The 13,559-nt window shown below is 40.1% G+C and overlaps 1 protein-coding gene across 1 annotated transcript in view; it reads right to left on the reverse strand.

The window, feature by feature from the left end:
* The window catches only part of Zhx3 (zinc fingers and homeoboxes 3), a 138,097-nt gene extending 126,793 nt beyond the window's left edge, over positions 1-11,304 (reverse strand). The window contains exon 1 of the mRNA XM_078051787.1: positions 11,285-11,304. The gene's annotated coding sequence lies outside the window, so the exon portion shown is untranslated. The remainder of the gene's footprint in view (positions 1-11,284) is intronic.
* Between the last annotated feature and the right edge of the window lie 2,255 nt (positions 11,305-13,559).

The raw sequence follows: 13,559 nt of genomic DNA on the forward strand, positions 1-13,559 counted from the left end.
AAATTCTTTCTTCTCTTCCATGAAATGTTGCAACAGTCTCCTACCTGTCCTCCCTGATTCTACCTTGCTCTCAACATGACAACCTGAGGGATCTTGTTAAAACCTGAGTCAAAACATGCTTCTCCCCCACCACCACCAAAGTATCCAGTGGTTTCCCATATCATTCAGAGAAAAAGCCAAAATCCTTTATTCCAAGATCTCCAAGATCCTGTGTGATCTGACTTCTCCCACTTAACCCTTCCCCACTCCTTTCACTGTGTCTCTTTCCGTTCTGCTCTCCCATTCATTAACCAGCCACACTAGCCTCCTTCCCTACTCCTTTCAGAATATGGAGGCTCACTATTACCTCAGCACCTTTGCCCTTGTTATTTCTTCCCCCAGATTTCAGAAGACATGTGCCCTCACTCCAGATTTCTACTCAAAAGTCACTTCCCCAGAAAGACTTTCCTAGACTACTAAAATATCAAGTCCCAACCCCCATCACTCTGTCCTTTCACCCTGCTTTATTTTTTCTCCTACTCCCTTATGATGTGAGTATTGTCTCTGATGTCCCTGAGGGCAAAGTGTTGTTTTGCTCATCTCTGACATCTAGAACAGGTACTCAATAAATATTTATTTTAACAAATGAGAGCATATATACAATATGTTGATTCAATTTAATATTATTTAACAAAATTTTCCAAGCACCTGTTTCCATGAAGGCACACTGAGGGAAATAGAGATAAACCCACTCTTCTAACCCCTGAAGAACTCAGTATTATGGGGGACACATATATGTAAAGAAATACTTCTGAAAAAAGTATTTCACACTAGATAGCTGTGCCCAGTGCTTTGAGAAGCAGAATGAAGGGCAAATCTAACAGTTTTTAGGAGTGTGGGAAGGTTCCCCAGAGGAGGTGATGTGGGGCTGAATCTGAAGAGTTAATGAGAAAGGGACTCCAGACAGAGGAAATACCAGTGTTGGAATGAATGGATTTCCCAAATAATATTCACCATAGTAGACAAATTTTTCTTTGAAAAATCAAGTTAAGCAGATTACAGGTGATTCCTATAATAATGTAACTTACATTCATATTCTCATGAGCTTTCTCAAGCTGGGAAGAAACTGCCAGAAGTATAGTTGATGCAATATAAGTACAACCTGACTTTTATTTTACTGGAATGAGCTATACCTATAAACATTTTGTGTCAGTGTCCAAAGGCAAAGAACACACCACCACCACCACATATTTGTTAGGAGTATGCTGGCTGAAAATTCTAGTAATCTACTAGGCCAATTTAAGGAAAATAAAAGGAGACTTTAGATTTTTCTTTTTTGGGTGGAGGGGTCTCAGAGGCCCAGGGTAAAAACCCAGCTAGTCTTCTGTATGGGTTAGAAGCAGAACAAGAGGAGACACTGGAACTCTCCCTGCAAGCCTGTGTTCTCTGCATCCAGGTAACACAATAGAAACGAATCTCTCAATTCTTCTCAACTATATGGTACAACTCCGACTACATGGAGACAGTCTAAAGCTTCCCAACCATTCATCCCAAAGTTCCAAAAAAGAGAGTCTAATTGACCCAATTTGAGTCAGGTGCCCTCCCCCTAGAACAATCATGGCCAGTTATCAGGTCACAAAGTTCACCTGGACACTCTGGCTCAAGGAATGGATAACCACCAGAAAAAGGGAAATTGTTTCTGGTTGAGGAGGTATCTTAATAGAAGTCCTTCATAAAACCACTGTTTCCACTTAGTGGCAATATTTCTGGAAGATATTTGATAGTGACACAGGGCATAATTATTGAATTCCTAATTTATGTACAAAAGGGAAGCCCATTTTTTAGGTTATAATAAAACAGTAAGTTGTCCTTTTCCCAGTCAAAAGTGGGGAAAAAAATGGGGGTGGTTGCCATGTTTCTTGTAGCACATGATAGGATTTGTACTCCCTTACAGCTTGGAAGTAGGAGGGGCCATGTGATGTGCTTTGGCCAAAAAAGTGGGAGTAGAAGTACACCTCTCCGAGACCCAAAGCAGGATCTCAATGAGACACTTGTATACCTGTATTCATAGCAGTGCTGCTCACTATAGCCAAAAGGTGGAAACGGCCCAAATTTCCATTGAGAGGTACGTGGAAAACACAATATGGTATATACATACCACAGTATTGGGTGGCTGTTATGGATTGGGTGTGAGGAGTCCCCCAGAAGTTCATGTGTGAGAAAATGCAAGAAGTTTTGGAGAAGAAATGATTGGGTTATAGTCTTAACCTAATCAGTGAATTAATCTCCTGATTAGAATTAACAAGTGATAACTGAAGTGGTAGGGTGTGGCTGGAGGAGGTGGGGGATTGGGGCGTGGCTTTGGGGTATATATTTGTATTTGGCAAGTGGTGATCTCTCTCTGCTTCCTGATCAGCACGTGAGCTGATTCCTTCCACCACACTCTTCCACCCTGATGTTCTGCCTCACTTTGAGCCCCAAGGAATGGAGCCAGCTTTCTGTGCTTTCTGAAACTGCGAGCCCTCAAACTTTTCTTCCTAAATTGTTCTGGTCAGATCCTTTAGTCACAGCAAGAAAAAAGTTGTCTAAAACAGTGGCCTTGAAAAGGAATGAAAATTTTACATGCTACAACATAGATGAGTCTTGAGGGCATTATGCTAAGTTAAATAAGCCAGTTAGAAAAAGAGCAAATAATGCCTATAATCTTGGTGGCTCGGGAGGCTGAGACAGGAGGATTGCAAGTTCAAAGACAGCCTCAGCAACTTAGCAAGGCCCTAAGCAACTCAGGGAGACCCTGTCTCTAAACAAAATACAAGAAGGGGCAGGGAAGTGGCTCGGTGGTTAAGTACCCTTGAGTTCAATCCCAGGTACCAAAAAAAGAATTTCTTCCCATTCATTTCTATAAAGTACCTAGAATAGACCAGTTCCCAGAGTTAGAAAATGAGGGATAGTTTCCCTAGGGGTTAGGGGAAGGGAGAATGGGAATTTGTTGTTTAATGGGTATAGAGTTTCAGTTTTGCAAGATGAAAACCATTCTGGAGATTGTTTGTACAACAATGTAAGTGTACTTAACACTAGTGAACCATACACTGAAAAATGGTTAGTATGAACAGGGCATAGTGATGCATATCTATAATCTCAGTGGCTTGGGAGGCTGAAGCAGGATGATTGCAAATTTGAGACCAGCCTCGCGAACTTAGTAGGACCCTGTTTCAAAATAAAAAATGAAAAAGGGCTTGGAATGTAGCTCAGTGGTACAGCACTCCTGAGTTCAATCCCCAGTACTTAAAAAATAAATAAATAAATATAGTAAATTTTATATTATGCATATTTCACTGAAAAACAATTAATCCAGTGGAGAAGATAAAATGGAATAGTGATTTGCTGATCCAAAAGAAGGAAGAAAAAGAAAAACTGAGGGGAAAAACAGATAAGGACAAATAGATAATACTTAGAAAGATTATAGACTTAAATTGGACTCATTTCTGTAATGACAGTAAATGTGAATGGACTAAATAGTCCAATAAAAAGGAAAAATAAATTGACATGCTGAATTTAAACAAAGGAAAAACCAAGACTCAACTATTTGATGTTCATAAGGGACACACTTTAAGAGGTTAAAAAGATAAAATGGAAACATTATAACTAATACTTAAATTAAAAATGACACCTATCTTATACAAATTCTCTCAAAAAAAATAAAGAGGAAATAATTCTCAACTCATTTATAAAGTCAGTGTAATCTGGATTCTATAACTTGTTAAGAACATGGTAAGAAAAAATATCACAGACCAATATGTCTTATGCCCATAAATGTAACAATCCTAAACAAAATGTTAACAAACAAATTCAGCAATAAATAAAATAAATAACAAAACACAAGAAAGTGTGGCTTATCCCAAACATACAAACTGGCTTAACATTTAACAAATGCAACTGCTCAAAAACTGTTAAAAAACTAGTAACAAGGGGCTAGGGTTGTGGCTCAGCGGTAGAGTGCTTGCCTAGCATGTTCGAGGCCCTGGGTTCAATCCTCAGCACCACATAAAAGTAAATAATTAAAATGAAGGTATTGTGTCCAACTACAACTAAAAAAAAAAAAATTGTAACAGGGGTTGGGGCTATAGCTCAGCCGTAGAGCACTTGCCTCACACATGCAAGGCATTGGGTTCGATACTCAGTACCACATGAAAATAAATAAAGATGTTGTGTCCATCTACAACTAAAAAAAATTTTTTTTTAATTAAAAAAACTAATAACAAGTGTTAGCAAGTTTGTGAAGTAGCTGACAAGAACAGGATGAAATAGAACACTTCAAGACCTGTGCCATTCATAAATATATATGCAAAAAATGAAAATAAACCATGTTCAGCATTGCATTTATCCCAGGAAAGCAAACATTAAGATTACCCAAAAAGTAATTCACTATATTAACAAATAGAAAAAAAATTATATGATCACCTTAGTAGACACAAATATATCATTTGACCAAATACAACTTCCATTAATGGAAAAGAAACTTCTTAAACTAAAAAGGAGTAAATATCCCAAATAATGAGAAATGCCACATTCAGTGATGAAATATGAAAGTTATCCCTTGAAACTGAGAATGAGACAAAAATAATCCATCATCATCACTTTCTGTTCCACATCATACAGGAGTCTTGGTTTGGTATGAAAAAAAACAATAAATAAAATAGCATAATGGACTGGAAATGACAAAAACTGCCATTTGTAGATATTACTATATATGTATTAAAAAAACACAAATGAACCTAGATAAAAATTGGAATGTCAGTTTAGCAAGATTGTTTGACAGAAAATCAATACATCAAAATCAACCTTACTTCTATATTCCAGCAAAGTCACAAAATGATTTTTTAAAGGGTGTTTTTCAAAATAGCAAAAACTAACAGCAACAAAAATCTAGGTACCTATAACAGATGTGACTCTCTGAAGTAAACCAGGAACATTTTAATAGATATTAAAGAATAAATAATGGAGACATACACTATGTTAATAGATTGAAAGACTCAATATTTTAAAGCTATCATTCTCTCCAATCAAAACAACCCTAGGTGATGTTCATATAGAACTTGCCAAGATGATTCTACTATAATATTTGTATGAAACCATAGAAGACAGAACAATCAAAGTACTGTACAAAGTGGGAAGGTTTTCTCTATTAACTAATAAGATTTATAACAAAGCTCTAATTATTAAGACAGTATATTGGTACAAGAGCAGGCAAAAAAAAAAAAACAGTGTACAAAAGACAGAACCCCCCAACCATTAATGACAAAGATAGTATTGCAGAACAGTGTACAGAAATTCTCTTTTGAATAAACAGAAATTCTCTTTTCAATAAATTCTTTTTTAAACCAATTGAATATCCACATGGGGAAAATGACATTGGAACTCTTATCTCAGACAATATTCAAAAAACAACTTTTCTTGAATTATGGACCTAAACACTTAAAGTGAAAAAAAAAAATATATATATATATATATATACACACACACATACACACACAGCCTGACACAAAAAGATACTCAGTGTTTATTGAATAAATGTGAAGAAAGGATATCCTGTATCAATTTAACTTCATTGATTCAATGAACAACAAAACCAATTTCTGGTGGACTTAAACCTGAAAAGTAAGCAATAAAACTTTAGAAGATAACATAGAATAATATCTTCATGGTCTCCAAGTAGGGAATGTTTCCTGAAGACAGAAAAAGCCCTAACCATAAGAAAGGTTTGTAAAATGGACATTTTCACAATTAACAGTTCTGTTCATTAGGAGCCATCATTAAGACAGTGAAGAGGCAAACCACAGAGGAGAAATATTTGCAATACAAATAACTATCAAAAGGTTTACATCCATAATATATTTTTTAAATACTATAAATAATCTGCATATAATAATTTAAAAATGGACCAATAGAAAAATGGGCAATAAGAAGCTCTTGACACACACACACAAGACCAAACAGCCACAACTATAAATAGTTTAGTCTCATTAGTCAGTAAGTGAATTACAGCGAGCAACTACTACAGACCCATCAGATAGCTAGAAGTTCCAATCCTGACAGTATCATCTATTGGTGAATGTATAAAGAAAGCTCTTAAGCATGGCTGAGAGGAGTGTACATGTGTAATAATTTTGGAAAACAGCTTGTCATATTTTGTATTGTTAAGCATAGGCATACCTCATAATCCAGAAATTCTACTCTGAAATATATACTCATGAGAAATGCATGGCCACATACACTTATATAGACATATACAAGAATGTTCGTAATAGCACTATTTATAATAGCCCCAACTTAGAAATAACCCAAAGGCTCAGCAAAAGGATGAATAACTTGTGGTATATTCAGTCAAGGGAAAGCTATGTACAACAACATAAGTGAATGAATTTCAGCTGCACACAACAACATGGAAGAATCTTATAACGATTGTGAAGGCAGGGCTGGGGATAGATCTCAGTTGGTAGAGTGCTTGCCTCCCTGGGTTCAATTCCCAGCACCACAAAAAAAGAAAAATAAAATTGTGAAGCCAAAGAAGCGAGACATGAAAGAACACATACTTTATGACCAGACAAAATTAAACATGTTCCTGTCCCCCAATCTTCCACCACTCCTTTACTTATGAACACAGGAAGAGTGGTAATAAAATATCTCATAATAACAAGTTGGGGAATTACCATTTTGTATCCATTTGCAGAAAACTACCCCATGCTGAAATATCTCCTAGTTGGAAAGATAAAGGGAGAAATTGATTTTGGAGGTGGATGAGCTCAAGGAAGTTATGGATATAGCTCTCTATTTTGAAGACAGAGGACAATATAGTCAGGCACACAGGACAATAGACACAAGCAAGTTCTGAGGTACAAGGGACATTAGCAAAACTCATGCCCAGATAGACAGGAGACACATACCAATAGGAGGACCAGGCAGTTTCAGAAAGATTCCCAATAATAAATATAATTAGGTTTTATATGTATTTTTCCAGATTTTTTTCAGGGTTTCTCAACATTATTTATTTGTGTATATGTGGGATTATGGTATGCATGTCACTAAAATTTTTAACAGGTGTTAAACATCTGTCCATTTTAATACCTATAGATGTACTTCATACTTTGGGGGATGATAGGTATATTCATTATCTTAATCATGGTGCAAGTTTCACAGGTACATATGTATATCAAAACTCAGATTGTATATTTTAAATATGTGTGAATTAGCACATTTATAGCAGCACAATTCACAAGAATGAAACTATGGAACCAGCCTTAAAAAAATGTGGAATATATACATATACAATGGCGTTTTAATCAGTCACAAAGATGAATAAAATTATGTTAGGAAAATGGATAGAAATTGAAAACATTATGTTAAGTGAAATAAGCCAAACTCTGAAGGTGAATGGTGATATGTTTTCTCTTGTATGTGAATGTTAGGAAAAAGGAAAAAAAGATGGTGGGGCTCTAATGAAAATTGGAGAGAAATCAGTGGAGAGAAAAGGGAACCAGGGGTAGGAGGAAAGAAGGGAAAGGGAAAATACTGAGGAATGATATTAGCCAAATTATATCCTTGTATTATGTGCATGTATGAATATGTAACAACAAATCCCACTATTGTGTACAATTGTGATGCACCAGTAAAAATATGGAAAAATAGGGCTGGGGTTGTGGCTCAGAGGTAGAGCGCTTGCTTAGCATGCGTGGGCCACTGGGTTCAATCTTCAGCAACACAAAAATAAAATAAAGGTATTGTGTCCACCTACAACTAAAAAATAAAAATATGGAAAAATATTGGGGCTAGGTTGTGGCTCAGTGGTAGAGCACTCATCTGGCACATGTGAGGTGCTGAGTTCAATCCTCAGCACCACATAAAACTAAACTAATAAAATAAAGGCATTGTGTCCAACTACAACTAAAAATATTTTTTAAAAATGTAAAAATATGTGTGGTTTATTTACATCAATTATACGTCAATAAAGCTGGAAAATTAGTTAATCTCTCTTACTATTTTCCCCAATTAATACTTGTGTTGTAAGTACATCTAATTCATGGCTTCACACTACTATGAAGAATTCCAAAATATATGTCCATGATGTTTTACTAACTCATTCCCTAGGTTTCCTTAGCCTGCAGTTCCCCTAGCCACAAAAAAAACACACTATAATAAATGACCTCCTGCTTGTCTTCTTAAGCACGCAGGCAAACTTTCTCAGGTATATACCCCAGGAGTGCAACCACCCACTCTGAACCCTGTGCATACTTAGTTATTTTGGGGGTTTTTTTGGGGGGGGATTGAACTCAGGGGCACTCGACCACTGAGCCACATCCCCAGCCCTATTTTGTATTTTATTTAGAGACAGGGACTCACTGAGTTGCTTAGCACCTCGCTTTTGCTGAAGCTGGCTTTGAACTCAGGATTCTCCTGCCTCAGCCTCCAGAACTGCTGGGATTACAGGTGTACACCACTGCACCCTACTGCCTACTGGATTTTACTAAGAGCTACCTGCTTATTTTACACAGGAGCAAAGCAAATTGATATTCTCACCAACTGGACCTGAGAGTTCTCAGTCTCTTCATTTGGTTTTCTGGAAACTCAAATTCATTCTGCAAAAAGATAAGACAGGATGGGCCTTGGTTGCTGGTGTTCTTCCCTCATTTCAACTTGGTATTGACTTCATGGTTGCTGACAGATAATTCTTCAGGCTGTGGCACAGGACTGTGGCCATTGCCATTGCCTGGTGACGTAACTGATGGAATTTCTTGTCTATTTTTACTTGTTCTTTAACATCATGTTTTTGGGGAGGGGTACAGGTACCGCCTTCAGTCTTCCTGAGCACGCTTCGGCAGCCTTCTAAGGTCCCACCTAATGAAGAAACTGGTCCTTGGTGCTTGGGCCAGTGTCTTAAGCAGCATGGAATGCGGTGACTCAGCTGGTCACTCAGGGACACCTCAGTGAACAAGGCCACGGGAAGGAAGTCATTACACAGACAGCTGGACTGTAAAAAACAAAAATACTCTACACACCAAACTCTACAAAGCTGTGTTGCTGAGCGTCCCATGACTCAACGGGCCTGCTTCTGCCACGTGGCTTGCGGCTCAGGATATGTGGCGCACAGCCCTGGCTTGCTGCTGGCTGCTGCTCTGAGTGCTTAGAAAGATGACAGGGTGGAGACCCCAGGAAAAACTGTGGCTGTATTTTCTCCCCACTCGTCCTCTCTGACTGTTGCTTCTCTCACTGTCTCTCTCATCCTTACTCCTTCCTCTGTAACTCTCTTGCCTTAAAAAAAAAAAAAAAGGCTAGAATTTAGTATTTCATGCACACAATGCTGGTGACTTGGTAAGGACACAACAAGGCCACAACTCTGGCATCCTAGGAAGGCCCTTCTGAGTCAGACAAACATGGGACAACAAATCCTATTCCCCTAGAGCAGGGTCTAGAGTCCTAGAGAAAGAGGCCGGTGGCAGCAACAAGGGACAGAGATTTCAATGTGGAGGACAGGTCATCCAAGATGTGGCAATCCACTGCCTAATCTTTACTGGAGACTTATTATGTGCCAGACACAGATCTTGGGATAGATCAGCGAGGACAGATCAAGCGTCTGGTCCTCAGGGGCCTGCATTCTTGTGGAGAGAGACAGACACACCAAGACATCGTCAAGACAGCAAGTGAGGAGGTGCTGTGTACTGCTGGAAAGGAGGAGGGCAGGGCAAGGAGGCTGGGAGCACCGGGTAGCCAGCCACAAGGGTATCTGGGGAAAGAGCATCCTGGAGAGAGGAAGCACCAGTATAGAGGAGGCAGGTGAGCGTGGCTGCAGAGCAAAAGAGGGGAGCACAGTGGGAGAGAAGGACGAGAAGTGGGGGCTATGGGAGAGGGTGCTTGGGAGCCACTGGAGGGTCTTGAGCAGAAAAGTTATAGGAATTGACTTTGGTTTTAATAGCTTCCTGCTGTCAGATGGCTTTGACCTCTAATTATACAATGCAAGTAGAATGTAAAATAAAACTGCAAATCTTGCCAAAGAGGTAGAATTTTATGAAGCTAATGAAAGTGACACCGGAGAACAGCTAAAATTGCACAAAGCATTGACAGATGAGATCTGGCAACATTGGGTTGGAAAAGGACATTAATAGGGCAGGAATTTCAGAATGATTTAAGTAAGAGTTAAGAGAAGACTTTGGAAAAAAAATTAAAGGCGCCTAGAAGTATTTTTGGAAAGATAGTTGTGCCTTTTGGAAAATGCAATGCTGCATGAAGGATATGATACCATTCAATCATGCAATTTACACTCTGCTCCCAAAGCGTTTATTCTTGTCCATGGTTTTGCCCAATGGCCAAAGTAGTGCCCACATTCAAGGTGATCTATCTCTGTATTTACTTTCTCTTTCCAGCACCATGCCTTCACTCACCACTTCTACCTATCGATCCTGCTTATTCCTCTCCTATGCATACCCTGTTTATACAGGTCTGGTCTCACAGCCCAGCATAAATGGATCTTCCCTAAACAACATTTTTGAACACCTATTTAAGTGGAAAGCATCATGCTAGACCCTCTTTGAGTTGTGAAGCATAATGAGACATGTGGGAGTGTTGGAAAGAAGGTAAACAATAATAGGAAGTCCCCTTGCTGAGGGTCAATCCATGGGGCACATGGTTAAGTCCCAAAGGAATTTTTAGGACCCAGAAAGCTCTACTTTATATACTGGTTAATGATCTTTCATTATTCCTTTCTAGAATACAAATCACAAACAAGTTCCAAAAAGACTCAGCAATCTGATATCTATCTGGGAAGGGTGGGAACAGTCTTTTAGAGCCTGGAACTGCCCAGCCCAAGCCCACACTGCCAGGCAATCTGACCAGGATGAGTTAGTCTTCTCACAGCACCAAAGGCTTCTTGAGCACATATGGGGGATGGCAACAGAAGTCTCCTGCCCTCTAGCCAGGAGATACCTGATCACATCTGACCAGGATGTGCTCTCCCGGCATAAAAGGCTTCTTTGGCAGGTATGGGGGATGGCAACAGAGGACTCCTGCCCTCCAGCTAGGAGATCCCTGATCACATCAGGGCCGGTCCCTAAAAGCACATCTCCTGGCTAGAGGGCAGGAGACTAAGAAGAGAGCCAGGAGGTCCTGGCTGGAGGGCAGGTCACTGTGGGAGAAGAAGACCTCGGTGACCTCACTAGTATAGCAAAAGCAAACAGGCCAGAAGCCCAGGGCCAGACTCTTTTGAACAGGGGACCCAGGTGCAGACATGGTATCAGTAAAATCATAAATCACCTACCTGGTTGTCTGTACCACACTCTATTCCTCTGTTCCAGTGGGAGACTTCATCTCTTCCTTTATCTCTGAGAGCAGCAGTTCTCAGACTACAGTGAGCATCAGAAACACCTGAGGGTGCATGGGGAAGGAATGGAGACCTTTAATAAGAGACTGATGGCCACACCCCCAAGTTTCTGATTCCGAGAAAGTGGGGCCTGAGAATTTATATTCCTAACCAGGCCCCAGGTGCTCCTACTGCTGTTGGTCCAGGGACCACACTTAAAGAATTATCAAGGTTAGGATTGCAGCTCAGTGGTAGAGCACCTGCCTATCATTCGTGAGGCCTGTGTTTGATCTCCAGCACTGCAAAAAAATAAAATAAATCACTTCTTTTAGAGGATCTGTTTTTACAATTGTAAAATGGGATAATTACCATCCCCCCTCTGTGGTGAGAATCCAATGAGACAAGGCAGCTAAAGAATTCAGCATGTGCCTGCACCCAGTAGGTGCTCAGTTAGCATTAGTCATTTCTCCTGGGAGTGGACAGGAGACATGCCAAGTAGGGAAAACATGGACAAGGAGAAGAAGGGGGAAAGGGGGAAAGGGTCCAAGCAGGTCAGCTGAGCTGGCAGAAAGAGGTAAGGCCCAGCACAGCAGTCACAGAGTCCCAGCTGCACTGTGGAAGCAGCTGGGAGCCACGTATAGTTCTGGAGCTGGCCAATCAATGACAGATAGAAACAGAATGTGGTGACATTGGACAAGAAGCTATTGCCAGCAGCAAGTTCCATGTGCTGGAGAGTTGGCTGTTTGACTAGACATAGGGTTGCCCATTTTAACAAATAAAAAATAAAGGATACCTAGTTAAACCTGAATTTCAGATGAATAATGAATCACAACTTGTTAATATCAAGATGTCCCAGATATTGCATGGGACATACTTATACTGAAAGACATTTGTCATGTATCTGAAATTCAAATTTAACTGGTGTTCTTTATTTTCATTTGCTAAATCTGGCAATCCTAGCCCAATACTAGTTGAATATCCCCCAACCCCCTAGCCTGCATGCTAAGGAGACAGAGCCAACCCACATTCCCATTATCTATTCCCACCTTTAATGAGGCCACCAGGAGGGGCTGAGGAGCACTCCTGGCAGCCGGTCTTAATGCTCATGACACAAGATCACAGCTGCAGGCCTGGGTGAGAGGGTCCACTCACCTCATGCCAGGGTCATCCAGAAAAAAAAGTAGCAGGGCACAGTAAATAATCGCTGGATCTGTGAACGAACCAAGTGGACAGGCCACCAAATTCCATAAACAAGGACCTGCCACCTCTGCTCCAGGATCAATAAGAAACCAGCAACCATTGGTGATACAGGCCAACCTAGTGCATGAACCCAGGGAAAGGAGAAAATGTTCTCCACCCTTAACCTCAGAAATGAACAAATGCAGCACCCATGATACACGTGCAGAGATGGTGATATAAACTGCAAACTAGAGCAAGACAGTCACTCTCTCCTTCAGCTCAGCTGCGCGTTAGGACAAGTCGTACTACCAGAGGCTGCCTCTCTGCACCCTTCACCCTCCCTCCATAATTACCAAATCCCAGATGATTCACAGTTCCGAAAACAAGCCTGTCGGAAATCCAATTTCTGCAACAACCTTTATATCAAATTTTTTTCCCCTTAACAAAGAACAATGGAAACAATTTGTGCTCCATCTTTAAAAATGAGAGAAAACAGGTGTGGTGGGGCAGTCTGTACTCCCAGCTACTGGGATGACTGAGACAGAAGGATTGCAAGCTCAAGGTCAACCTGGGCAGTTTAGCAAGACTCTGTCTCAAAATAAAATTTTAAAAGGGCTGGGGGTATAGTTCAGTGGCAGAGCATCCCTGAGTTCAATACCCAGCACTGAAAAAGAAAAGGGGAAATAACCCTAAAGTGGTGGTGTCGCCTGTAGTCCCAGCTACTTGGGAGGCTGATGTAGGAAGATCACTTGAACCCAGGAGTTCCAGGCCAGACTGGGAACATAGTGAAACCCTGTCTCTAAAAGATTTTCTTTTAAACATGATAAACATTACTGAATGACTACTGTGTCCTGTACTATGTTTCAGCATTTTATTTAGTTCAGTTGTCAGATTTGGCTACACATACAACCACCTTGGGAGTTTTTAAAATCCCAGTAGCCAGGGCATCCTTCTTTGTCAAGGGCACAGTGATTCCAACTGCAGTCAAGATTGAAAACCATCGATTTAGTTCACCTTGTAAATCCTCACAGTAAAATTTTGCATGGTAACTTTT

Source organism: Ictidomys tridecemlineatus, chromosome 5, assembly GCF_052094955.1.
Source record: "Ictidomys tridecemlineatus isolate mIctTri1 chromosome 5, mIctTri1.hap1, whole genome shotgun sequence".
NCBI lineage: Eukaryota > Metazoa > Chordata > Mammalia > Rodentia > Sciuridae > Ictidomys > Ictidomys tridecemlineatus.